Source organism: Triturus cristatus, chromosome 5_1 (assembly GCF_964204655.1).
Source record: "Triturus cristatus chromosome 5_1, aTriCri1.1, whole genome shotgun sequence".
Classification (NCBI taxonomy): Eukaryota; Metazoa; Chordata; class Amphibia; order Caudata; family Salamandridae; genus Triturus; species Triturus cristatus.
The window spans coordinates 732,076,060-732,090,736 of NC_140587.1; positions in this window are offsets into that span (position 1 = coordinate 732,076,060).

A 14,677-nucleotide genomic window follows, 5' to 3' on the forward strand; every position below is an offset into this window, starting at 1 on the left:
CTGTCCCCACCCATCAGAGGCAAAAGGTGGCTGGCTGGGCAACCACACCAGTTTTTTGCACCAAAAAGATACGCCTCCCCAGAAGAGGCATCATAAGGACAAATACTGCTGTATTTTGAGGACATAGGCTGGCCTGTGTGGGTGGTACAAATCTCAGTTGGACTACTTCATGATCTCATGAAAATGGTCCTATGTATGTTGTGCAAACTAAAGCACTTAGAATTACTCAGCTGAATTCTTCCCCCGAATCCCTTAGTTTTAGCCCCCCACATAGAATACACCTAGTGATTTGCCACTCCAGAATAAGTTCAATCTTCTAATCTCATTGTATCAGAAAGATGGCCATTAAACAGTAGAAGTTATGGATGTACCCCGTTTACTTGGCCAACAATGGGGAGAGTTACATTCAAGATTAACATTTGGATTCAGAAAGAGTTTGCCTGCTCTATTGGAATATTTCAGGTTTACTCTCACAGCATTCTGACCCCAGGTGAGTATATTTTATGCAGCATTATCATATTATGTTATTAAAAAAACCTCATTTAAGGATCATCTCACCTGGCTATCAAGGTTTCACTGTATCTGCATTTACTTAGCACGGTGTTGACCTGCTCGAGGTCTACTTATGTAGCACTCTGTATCTCTTTGCTGCTCTGTATCATGTATCTCATATCATATCACAATGCTCACTTGGACTGTCTTCTGGGAGGAGGGTGTTGACTACCCAATTAATTATCGCATTCACCAGAACTTATCAGCCAGTATTACAGTTGACTGGGGGTGAACGTATAATTTATTCAGCATTCCGTACATCTATTTTTTGCCTATCACTTTTTGCCCTAAGTGGGATGGGTATGCCCAGACATGGGTCCCTTGCTCACTGTGCCACTGAATTCAAGCAATCCTGAAAGACAAAGTGTAATACCCTGAAACTGGTCTCAGGATGCTTGTTTCCAGTCCAGGAAGGACCTGGGTTGGCAGTTTGGGCTGGACTGTTCCAATAAGGAACAGGGTAAAGACTGATTTGCATATGGCTGGGTCTAAACTTGGATGGATGGTGAGCAAAAGAACGATGGATTTAACCCAGATCTCTTGACTGGGGGTGAATGTCTGATTTATTCAGTATTCGATCCATCATTTGTTTGCGTATCACTTAAATATATCCAAGGCATGTTTCAATGTCCTTTTACTACACGCCTCAGCTGTGCAAGGATACAGTGCTGTGTTTTGAGGAGATCGGATGACCTTTGTGGGTGGTAAAATCTCAGTCGGACTACTGCATGATCTCAGAAAAATGGTCCTAGGTATATATAAAATATAATTAATATAATATAATATAATATCATATCATATCATATATATTACCTAGTGGCGGTCACCACTGAGGAGTTATAGTTACGAAAAGCATTTTTTGGTTTGCTTACAACTTTGGCGCCATTTGATGATTCTTAACTATACTCTCCAAAACAATGTTCTTCCACTTCAGCTCCTAACTGGAAAGTTTCAGGGGGATCCATCAAGCGGGTGCCAAGAAAAAGGGCAGTTCTCAAACAAATTTTCTCCATTCATTTTGCAATAAGAAAATTAGACACAGCTACAGCCCAAATGGATAGACGGATTTACACCAAATTTGGCAGAAATCTAAATTTTGGTAGAAAAAGCATGTTTTTGTGATTTGTTGCAAATTCATTCAGTAGGTTATTGAGATACTAAGGCTTAAAAACATTGTATATTTCATGCTGCAAAGGATCAACAGAACCATCAGATCTCAAGATGAGATCTGATAGGCTGCCACTATATTAACATCAATGTGGCAGAAGCCATCATAGGACTCAGTACCCTGTTCTGAGTCCTGGAAAAACGTTTTTGAAAAGTATAAGGGGGCAGGGTGGGGATACCCTGACCCACGAGACCTGATGGTGATTTCCCGAAAGCACCCCTCAGTGACCAAAAACGTTATATTTTTTAAACATTTATAGAAGCTCATTTATGATTCACTGCTCCAGCAAGGAGAGCCTCATAATGCCCCTTTGCTTGTTTAAAATTAATATTGTCTTGCTGGTGGTGCCCTTCTTAATCTTGTGGGGAACTGCAAGAAGTGCAGCAGCCCCCCAGCAGCATTAGAACAAAACAGTAGGGGCCCGATTCACAGAACTAACTTAAGACAAAATCCTAAACTTACTACCATTTCGGTATTCACAGAAGGCACTTACTCATTTTGGTATTCACAGAAGGCACTTACTCATTTCGGTATTCACAGAAGTTAGGAGTCCTAACTTTAGGACTCCTAAATGCCTTCTGTGAATACCGAAAGTCTTAAAATTAGGATTTTTCTCAGTTTAGTAGTAGTATAGTTAGGACTCCTAACTTTAGGACTCCTAAATGCCTTCTGTGAATACCGAAAGTCTTAAAATTAGGATTTTTCTCAATTTAGTAGTCCTAAGTCTAAATTTAGGACTACTAAATTGAGAAAAATCCTAATTTTAAGACTTTCGGTATTCACAGAAGGCATTTAGGAGTCCTAAAGTTAGGAGTCCTAACTATACTACTACTAAACTGAGAAAAATCCTAATTTTAAGGCTTTCGGTATTCACAGAAGGCATTTAGGAGTCCTAAAGTTAGGAGTCCTAACTATACTACTACTAAACTGAGAAAAATCCTAATTTTAATGCTTTCGGTATTCACAGAAGGCATTTAGGAGTCCTAAAGTTAGGAGTCCTAAACTTAGGACTACTAAATTGAGAAAAATCCTAATTTTAAGACTTTCGGTATTCACAGAAGGCATTTAGGAGTCCTAAAGTTAGGAGTCCTAACTATACTACTACTAAACTGAGAAAAATCCTAATTTTAAGGCTTTCGGTATTCACAGAAGGCATTTAGGAGTCCTAAAGTTAGGAGTCCTAAACTTAGGACTACTAAATTGAGAAAAATCCTAATTTTAAGACTTTTGGTATTCACAGAAGGCATTTAGGAGTCCTAAAGTTAGGAGTCCTAACTATACTACTACTAAACTGAGAAAAATCCTAATTTTAAGACTTTCGGTATTCACAGAAGGCATTTAGGAGTCCTAAAGTTAGGACTCCTAACTTCTGTGAATACCGAAATGAGTAAGTGCCTTCTGTGAATACCAAAATGAGTAAGTGCCTTCTGTGAATACCAAAATGGTAGTAAGTTTAGGATTTTGTCTTAAGTTAGTTCTGTGAATCGGGCCCTAGGTGTTCTGGGTGATTGAATTAATTACCTAAGAGAGCTTGCCATATTTTTTAAAGCGCTTCTGCTGGAACTCTCTGCTCTTCACTTGGAGTGCAGAAACCCCTTGTGGTCAGAATGACAAATCCCTTTTAATAAACATTGAACTGTGTGAATTAATGAAATATAAATTTCAATATAATTACTTTGTCATTTCTCGACAAAGACAATTCAAGAGTTTTCTATCCGATGATATTCTGACCCCTTCATAAAGCCAAAGTCAATAGCTCTGCCTTGCTTAAAATGACACACCTTACATTCAGCCATCTGCACTTGCAGGTAATAACAAGCCACCCAATCCCTAGTGCTATCCAGACTCGACTATGGGAATGCCACCCTCACTGGTACAACAAAATCGCACCTAGCCCCCCTCAAAACTACTCTCAACGCAGCAGTTAGAATGGTCACTGGAATCAGGAAATACGATCACATCTCACCAGCACTCAGAGAACTAAAATGGCTCCCAATCAAACTGCGTGCCAGATACAGAACTGCCTGCCTCACACATAAAGCCCTGCACACAGGAAAACCTGAGTATTTGGCTGCCAAACTCAGGAGGACTGGTCAGACAAGGAACCTCAGGATCTCCAGTACCCTACTACTCATCCCCATGAAAACACGCAAACAAAAAACTACTGCACTGTCATTCGCCGGTAATGCACCCAAAATCTGGAACACCATTCCAGCCGATATCAGGACTACCCCGTCCTTCACAAAATTAAAAAAACTACTTAAAATCCTTTTCCTCAACCGCAGCCATCAATTTGCTATTCCCTGCTCGTCGTCTCTTCCTGACATTGTAGCTCTAAGACTTTCCTCCTCCCTGCTATTTAACCCCCAACTGCTCCTCCCCACCTTAATTGGTTTAACCCCAAGACAACGTGCAGTCTATGAGGTTATCTCAAGACTCACGGACTACCTCAATGCTGCTCAGCACACTTGGATTTCTGAACCAATTATGTTGAACCCTGCTTTATTGTATCAACCCCAAGGCAACATGCACACTAAGAGGTTATCTCAGGACTCATGTACTACCTCAATGCTGCTAAGCACACTTGGACTGCCAAACTTATAAGTAGAATACTGCTTATTGTATGGATCTTGCTCAAAAACTGTTGTGAAGCGTTCCGATACCCTCTGGTCAGGTTAACGCTATATAAAACTCCTTAATATATAATAAATAAAATTAAGGTGCAAGGCGATGCGCTCAACCCCTTGCTCCCCATGGATTGTTCACAGTGGAAGCTATAGGAACCAGCGGAGGGTGAGTACAGCACCTGGCCTATGGCCAACACCATGCTGTACATGGCAAAGGCTGTGAGCGGAGGGCTGTTTGTAAGGTGTAGAAGCGTTGTGCATGGCGTGAGGTTGACTTTATGTATGGTAATAAAATATTACTTTACGTTAAAAATAAGCCTGGGCATCCATTGAAATAACCAAAGGTTAGACTGATGTTATAGTTAGGTATGGTACTAAAATCTCACTTTGTATTAAAAAAGCCTTACAAATTTGCTGAAAACACTAAAATTTAGAGGGACTTCGTATTTAGGTGTAAATGTCTGTTAAAATATGCCATTTTAACCAAACCACTGAATTTACCAGCTATTGTTTTCTCAAGTAACTGAAACTCGAGCCCAAAATGAACTTTAACTTGCATCCCCGTCATGTGCTGCTAACTACCTCCCATGAAAATGTCTATGACATCTTGGATAACATGACTGTAACATCTGAAATTACATCAATGTGGGCTTTGATATATATATATCTCTATATATATATATATATATTACCTGCCAGCCCCCATTAGGTAGTTATAGTTAGGACCTACTTTCCATAGGAAAAGCATTTTTTGACTTGCCAATAACTTTCGCGTCATTTGACCAATGGCCATTAAATGTTCCAAAAAAGTGTCAAAGTAGGTTCGGGGTCATGGTAAGTTTTGGGTTGATCCATTCAGTGAGGACCAAGAAATTAGGGCGCAAAATTAGGGTGTGTTTGTAATGTTCATTCTGATAGGAACGCATTGTCAAACCAATAGCTCGAACCACTGGACGGAATGACACCAAATTTGGCAGAGAGGAAGATGTTGTTAGGGAGATTGTGATTTTTGTCATTTAATGCAAATCCGTTCAGTAGTTTTTTGAGTAATTAAAACCGAACAATATAGTGAAATCTCTGCCCATGAATATTTGCGGCGGTTTACCAGTGGTCAAAGATATTTTGAGATGAATCTGCGGTGAATTGCGAATGCTCATGCCAGCGGAAATGCTCTGATTGGCTGAATGCATTCTGAACAGAAAGTTGCTGGCGCCATTTTATCGATCGGGGATGGTTCTCGCAGCTGAAAATATCTGTGAAAGCTAACATAAGAGTTCAGGATGGAGATACTCTGACCCCATCTGTAGGAAATGGGGGTGTTAGTGACACAAGTTATGTGTCAGAAAAATATTTTTTTAGTTGCGTGTGATATTTGTGACCATGGTGGGGATATTGTGACTATCAAGATTTCATCACAAATATTGATGGAAATATAAAACAAATATATGTATGTATATATATAAGTGCACACTTGCTGGTCACTGTCACAGACTCTTATTCACACACTCACACAGTTATACATCCAGTCACATACCCAGTCAGATACTCATGAATCCACTCATATACCCATGCAGGTGCTCCTGCATCCATTTGGAGATTTACTTGGAGAGTGACACACCCATTTATAGACCAACTCAGAGACTCATGGACCTACTTAGAGACCCACTCATAGACTTATGCACTCAGTCTCATTCCCACTTAGAGACTCTTACACCAACTCACATTCACATGCAGTCACTCATAAACAGTCACAGGCCCTCTTAGAGGCTTATGCAATAAGTCACTCACTCATACACTCAGAGACTCACACACCCACTTCCAGACTCACTCAGATATACATGTACCCACTGACACACCCACTCAAAGACTCACCCATCCACTCACAGACCCACCCAGGCACTTGCTCATCCAGTCACAGACCCACTCAGACACTGATGCATGCACCCATTCACTCACCCATTTATTCATGTATGCTCTCACTCACAGACCCATTGAAACACTCATACACCCACTCACAGATCCACTCAGACACTCATACACCACTACAGTGACTCACACACCCACTCGCAGACCCACTCAGAGACTTATGCACCCAGTCACTCATACACTCAGACTCATGCACCCACTCCCAGCCCCCCTCAGATACCCATGCACCTACTCACAGACCATTCAGACACCCATGCTCCTAATCACTGACCTACTGAGAGACGTATGCACTCACTCACAGACCCATTAAGACAGTCATGCACTCACCCACTGAGACACCCACTTAGACATTCTTGTATCTACTCATAGATCCAGTCAAACAGTCATTTACTTACAAATACACAAAGGCAGTCATACACCTACTCACAGAATGACTGAGAGACTCATGCAACCAATCATAGACCCATTGAGAAACTGATGCACCCACTCATAGATGCACTGAGACAGTCACACAATTTGTTACAGAACCATTGATAGATTGATGCACCATCTCACAGACCCACTGAAGTACTTTAACCCTGGACGGTGAACTCCGCTCTGTTTGTGGAGTTTGTGGAGCCAAGTTGGCGGAGTCAAGTTGGTAAGCAAGGAAAACCCACCTCCTGGTGAGATTATTTCTTGCTCGTGCTCGCCAAGGTATAGGTGGCCAGCACAAGCAAGAAAAATCAACCTCCTGGTGAGATTTCACTAAGCGGGTGGTAGGATTTCTCAATGCGAGTGGTCACTGCAGGTCGAGACGACTCACGTTGAGAAACCTTCCATCACGTTGAGAAAGCTACAAGTAAAAAATCCACTTGAGCAACAGAAAGGGAGCTGCGCCCTCTTGTGCTGCGCATGGCGGTTATCATGATGATTTTACAGCGCGGGACAAACACCAGCCACTTAATATCACTGCGAATAGCATGACCCTAATGCATTCTGCCGCTCGCGGAACTCTGCATAGCGGGGCGGAGTCTGTTTGTCACTTCGCAGAGCTCCATGTAGCGGAACACCATGAACAGCACCCAGGCTTAAAGTACTTATACAGTGAATGAGAGTCTTACTGATGCAGTGATGTATGCAGTCACAGGTTCCACTGAAAGAGTTATGCACTGTGTTATAGAGATATTAAGGGAGTTATACATGCAATTATAGAGTTTTTTAGATAGTAGTGTGTTGGTTATAATCTAGGTAGAGTCAACCTTTATATAATTATGTCTATATATGTGTTTTACACTTTGTCAAAGTCATGCTGCATTTGTGACTACCAACGTGATTGCGACTTCCGTTGTCGCCGCGATCAAGGAAAATACATTTTTGATGTAGTTTTTTTGACAAATGAATACAAAGGGGAAAGTTAAATTAACATATTACTAAGCAGCTTGACTCAAACTTTAAGTAAAATATTTCTATATATGTATTTTACACTTTGTCAAAAACACGTGGTGTTCGCTGTCTATCCTCGGCAATAACAACATCGTCAGGAAAACCCAAAATGTTGTGAAATAAGATGATTAATGTACTTTTTAAATTAATAAATGACAAATACAACACTAAGGGGTCGATTCCGATCCTGGATTTTTTTCCCCGTACGACTTGTATCCGTATTTTTTTATATACGAATTGTACAAGTCCCGTACAAACGGCGAAGTACGATTCGTACGTGAAAAATACATACGAATCACCTCAGGAAAAGTCTACGAGACGTCCCCAGACAGTTTTACATACAAATCGTAAAACTGAAGTCCGAGCGCGCAAGTACGATCTGTACCGCCCGTCCGAAAACAAAAGTGCATGGAAAAGGCCCTGTACAGAGCGAACTTTGTACGACCCCTACCCCGAGCACACTCGTGCCCAGGGTACGAGTAGCACGGCCCCCCCAGCCTCCCACCCCTCCCGCGTACGTCCGCACCATACCCCCCACCCCCTGTATGTCCACACCGTACCCCCACCCTGTAAGTCCGCACCGTGCCCCCCACCCTCCGTATGTATGGACCGTACCCCCACCGCGTATGTCCGCACCGTTCCCCAGGCGTACCCCCCCACCCGCGTATGTCTGCACCGTACCCCAGGAGTACCCCCCACCCGCTTATGTCCGGGCATACCCCCATCCTCGCATATGTACGGACCGTACATAAGCGAGGATTGGGGTATGCCTGGGGTACAGTGCAGACATACGCGGGTGGGGGTACGCCTGTGGTACGGTGTGGACATACGCGGGTCGGGGGGTACGCCTGGTGTACGGTGCGGACATATGCAGGTGGGGGTACGCCTTGGGTACGGTGCAGACATACACCGGTGGGGGGTACGGTCCGTATATACGGGGGTGGGGGGTACGGTCCGTACATATGGGGGGATGGGGGGTATGGTCCATACATATGCAATGTTGGGGTACGCACCGTACATGATGACACATACGATGTGGGTGATGGCGTGTACGTCGTGTAGCGGGCCCCCTTTTCGTCGTGCATAGCAGCGTACTTAGCTTTTCCGGCACTTTTTGGCTCCTGTAAAAATATAGCCGTGCGGAGTGCTGTAGGTACGAATTGTACTTGCTGGTCCGTAAAACGCTGCCTGACTCCGTGCGGACTTCGCGTACACGCTGTCCAGGATCAGAATTGTATGTATTTTTTAGCCGTACGGTGTTTTTTACGATTCGTACGGAAATGGTATTTCTGTGCGAATCGTACTTGCTGGTTTTTAAGGTGGAATTCCCGGGTACGAGTCGTACAGAGAAAACGCTCCGTACGACCATTCGTACCCGGGTTTTACAGGATGGAAATCGGCACCTAAGTGGTGCACCATACATATATAACATTCAATATCTAATTATAGGAAAAAATACAAGGATGTTATAGTTATGAAATAGAATTTTAAAAAACTTAGAAATTAACTGAAAAAAATGGTTGCATGGATGTTATAGTTAGGAAATGGAATTAAAAAAACCTTAGAAACTCCCTGGAAAAATAAAGGTTACAGAGAAATTCAGCAGTTTTAACTCGCTCCCTCGCAATGCACTGCTTATGACCTCACATATTACATCACACATGACATGGTCAGTAACATCACTGATGACATCACTGTCAACATCATCCACAGAATTACTGATGCACCCACTCACATCACTATAGAACCTTTCATACACTCACTCATTCCAACTCTCACACAACCATTCACAAACCCATTCACAATCCCATACCAGTACTTACACACCCACTCACTGATTTTTAGATCTATACACCCATCCACTCACTCACTGATACAGCCACTCATACAACCTCTCACTCACTAATACAGCCACTGATATATCCACTATCTCACCCATTCAGCAACTCATACACTGTCAGGTACCAATAGAGCTACTCACACACCTACTCACTCACCTATAGAGTCAATCACACAACCACTTACCTATACACATATACACACACACACTCACTTATTCATACAGTCACTAACACATACTCACTCAGCTATACAGTCACTAACACAAGCACACATTTAGCCACTCTCACAAACACTCAGTCACTCATATACTCCAACACTCACCTATACTGCCTTTCACATTTGCTGTTACTCACCCATATACTACTGACACATCCAATAACTCACTGATACAACCATACACACCCTAAGCCACTCATACAGCCCCTCATATAAGCACTAACTAATCCATAAAGGCACTGACTCACTCACTCACTCACTCACTCACTCACTCACTCACTCACTCACTCACTCATCCATGCAGACTGTCACACACCCCCTACCCATCCCACTCAGACACTCATACACCCATACAGGTATTCAGACAACCAATCAATCACCCATACAGGCATTCACATACCCACTCTCCAACCAATATAGCCACTTAGACACCAACTGACAGACTGACACACACATTCACACAACCTAGTCACTCACCCATACATTTACTGAAACACTTAATCGCTTACATATAGAGTCAGTCATGGAAGGGTGTTACGTCTGATTCTTGCAACTGGTGTTCCGGCTGTGTCGACTCCGTGGACCATATCTTTTTTGTCTGCCCTGCTTACGCAGCCCCTCGGGCTATATGGCTCAAACCCCTCTGTCGTACCCTGGGAACAAGGCAAGGGTCAGTAGCACTAGATTTCCTGCGCTTCGATACTAGTGAATACATTGTAGTTGCAGTCGCCAAGTTTTTAGCTTGGGTGTGGCTTATTAGATTGAGGAGGCCATAAAATTATGGTTCTCTGGTTCTTTGAGATTTTAACATTTTGTATTATGTTGCAATAATTTTTAAAGATAAAACATTCTGTTTATATTTCTTTTTATTCTGTAAACTGTCTTTTTATGATGAAATATCGATAAATAAAGACTTTTGAATTTGAATTTGAGTCAGTCATGCACGCTCTGAATCATTGCAGGCACTCATATACCCACTGATTCACCAGTACACCTTGGTATATATATTTGACACTCACACTTTTTCAAAACACTCACAGTCACTGGAAGATGTCATCAGTGATACCATTTGAGATGTCATCAGTGATGTCATCACTGATGTAACTGACCATGTCATGAGTAATCTAGTATGTGAAGGGCATAAGCAGGGAATTGTGGGGCATAAGTTATAGTTAGCTCAACTAACTATAACTGCTGAATTTCTCTGGTTTTGTATGTGTGAAACCTGTTATAACTATAACTATAAAGTTCTGTGGTTATTTTCGTTTTTTTCAGTGACCATATATATTTGGTCGCTGAAACAAACCGAAAAAAACCACAGAACTTCATCAGTTGTGGCTATAGTTATAGCTGTAGTTATCTGAAGTAACTATAACGTGTGCCTTAAAGTAACTATAACTCGCCCATTCCATGAACAGTTTTCTCATCAATAATTTAATTGTGAATATTGCAGTGATATTATCAATGATTTCATAGAAGATTAAATAGGTGTAGGGTATATGGCAGTGCATGTGTCTTGCCCAAATTATATGTACCTTAGGGCACAAGTTATAGTTGCTTGGCCAAGGAGAGTTATGTTTGTTTTCTCTAGTGTTGCTAAAGGGCTGCAGAACTTCCTGCAGCTCCCTCATAACATTAAAACATGTTTTGGTGATGTCACAGCCCCTTCTAGGCACATCAACAAAAACCCAAGATATGTAAATGGCCCTCCCAGAGCATTATGAAGGAGCTGTGAATAATAAATAAACGGGCACTCATTTATTATTCATGTTTTACCTATACATTACATTTTTTCTGGGTGTCCCTGTTCCACCCAGGACACCCACTGTTTATTTTGTGAAGGGGCTGCCCAGGATCCCCTGGCCACTGGCCAGCAGCCTTATGGAGCAGCACAGGAGCTGGCTTTTTTTTAAATTTGCCAGATTGAAGGAAACTAAACTAGAATCCTCATCATTGCCATCTTGGAACTGGATAACCTGTAGGAAAAACATAGGAGAGTAGCCATCTTGGATTGGTTGTACATACATATGTTACACTGCATCATGCTCTGTATGGTAACCTGGGAATAAGACATGGATGCCAGGACCCCAAGAGAGGTAAGACTTCATTTGGAAAGTGTTGCAGAAACACTGACAGACAACATACTGGTATTGGTGCTGCCTTTAATACATGAAAAATGGATCAGTGGGACATTTTGATGCCACAGGTAAGTATTGCTCTGACACACTTGTAATTCTGCTCTTAAGCCAGGTAAGTATTGCTCTGACACACTTGTAATTCTGCTCTTAAGCATTTAGTAGGAGCAGGCATGACATAGCAAGTGTATGTTCCAGCATGTGTAAATGGCCATGTCTGGCGCTGGACCTACTCCAATGCTGGGCTGGAGTACATATCGAACTGTTTCGGGTAATCTTAGCGTTTAGTAACTTCAGAAGTGCAGTTTGTGAATAGAAGTGAACTATTTGCAACCAATAGAGTGGGCATGGAAAGTTACCATGGAAATGCCATTGTGGGATGCTGACCCACTGGCAGAGATGCGAGTACTGGGGAGATACCAGCAGTGGGATCCGATTGGGATAACTAAAGTGTTGGGTGAAGTCAGGGATGGTCTCCTTTGAATATCTGCAGGAACAATATGAAATGGCAGAAACCCAGAGGTTCATATATATGCAGATTAGGCATGGTTTGCAAAGTGTCTTGGACATCTTGACACTATAGATGAGAAGTCCCCCCCTAGAATTTAAGCTGTTGCCACCCTGCTTTACCACCATGTGATAGCACTCATCTATGCCACTATAGTCAGAAACTGTAGGGCACCACTGAGTAGGGAGAAGGATAGATGGGAGATGGACCCCGGAATCCTGGAGGATGATGACTATGAGGAAGCATGCAGGTATACAAGAAAAGTGATGATTCAAGAGGGTTTCCACCTGGTACAACTCAAGATACTACATAGGGCATACTACGCACAGACAAGACTCCACGCCATGAGTAAAATCCCCGATGACAAATGCCTGAGAGGATGCAGGTTGACAGGGACCTTGGTACATACTCTGTGGGAGTGTCCGAAATTTTGGTCATATTGGCAGACTATTCAGGTGCATATGGAGCACGTGGTAGGAACTCCAGTGGTCCACTCTGCACAGCTGTTATATATGGGTATATGGGGGAAAAAGACACTGCGAGATACTCACTCGTCTTCATTAATATTGTACTGACTGTTGCCAGAAGGGACATTGTACAGGTATGGGTGATAAAAAGTGCTCTGAATGCAACTAAGTGGGCGCAGAACATGGACTGTTGTATGCTAGCAGAACAAGTAGTGTATCTGGCACAGGGATGCCTGAGGAAGTTTGACAAAGTATGGGGCAACTGGATGGAGTTGAGAAAGTAGGAACTTTGATGGGTGGTCAGTTGGGTAATTGGGTGGCAGTGCACAGAGCCAATGGGACAATATGCAATGAGATTAAGACAAGAGGTCTGGGGCCAAAGTGGAAAATGATGCCGGTTGTTCATTAAAAATATCTCTGTATCTGTGGACTCATGGAAGATGCCCTGATAAATAATGCAAAGTCTATATTATCTGCAATATGTTGTCTCTTTATAAATATATATGTTTTTTTTCAAAAGAGTCAGGCTGGCTAGAATGAATGTGAGTGAAAAATCTGGTAATCAGAATCAATTTAACAATCATCCATGTTAGTGAAAAAAAAATGTAGTCTAACACAAGAACACATTTTTAGCTGGCTAACAATGAAAAATGTTTCATTTGAGGATAATGGACTTGCTTGATGAAATTTGCACTGGCATCATTAAAACACTGAATGGGAACATTTCTTGTTTCAGGCTCCTCTAAGAGCCTGCTGCAGGCACGTGTACCATGGCCCTATTAATAATGGGCAAGGCTATTCTAGTTCCTTGCTCTGCTGACATCACACAAGGATCTTCTCTTCCAACCAGTCATTCTCACTCATATCAACTTATGCATCCTGTACAATGAGGAGCCATGTCTCTGCATGTATATTTGCATGTATGTATAATATTAATATAACGTTGTACTACATAAAAAGCAATGGCGCTATAACTAGGATGCAATAAAGTTGGAAAGGAACAGGACCGGGAAAGGGAGAAAGGGAGAGGCAGGGATTTGCCCTATAGCACTTTGCGGGGGGAAATGGAAAGAGGTGGATCAGGCACTTTCATTTGAGACTAGTAACTGGGAGATTATCCCATAATAGCAAAACATACATGAAATTTGTACAACTATTGCTGTACCAACAGACTATCTCAGATTTTACCAACCATGAAGTCCATTCCATAAAAATCTATTGACCCCTAAATACATGTGTTCATGTGCCTGTTATAAGCTTTGGTGTTATATAGCACCCTCCATTGTTTGACATCTGGCAGTCTATCTTTTGCCCTTGACATTGAAATACCAGGAAAGAGAGCACTTATATCTCCATTCTGGCTTTTACGTCTCTGTGACCTTACACCTGCGTCACTATCTTCTCTAGAGTCCCGTTGCATACTTCCAATTCTATGACAAATATTACCCTTCCTGGAGGTTAAGTATCACCTGTATTCATTGAGATGGTAGGCTGACATCAACGTATTGTTAAATGCTAAACCAAGCTTTAGTGTTAGCCGCACAAGTATGTGGCTCATTGGAGGCATATAATATAAGACTGAGGCAGTGTTCAAGGCTCAGAAGTTAAAACCCAAGCAATCAACATTTTCAAATGTGCTCCTGCAATAAAAGCATTCACAAAAATCGGCATTGCATCCAGGTTTCCCCTATAGCTGTTCTGCTCAGGTTTAAGAGTGACTCCTCCACTAGGGTAGAGGAGCGTCGGCCCACTGCTTTCCCTCAGTGCGAGAAAGCCAAAACATAAAAGGATAATAACTTTTGGTTATTACC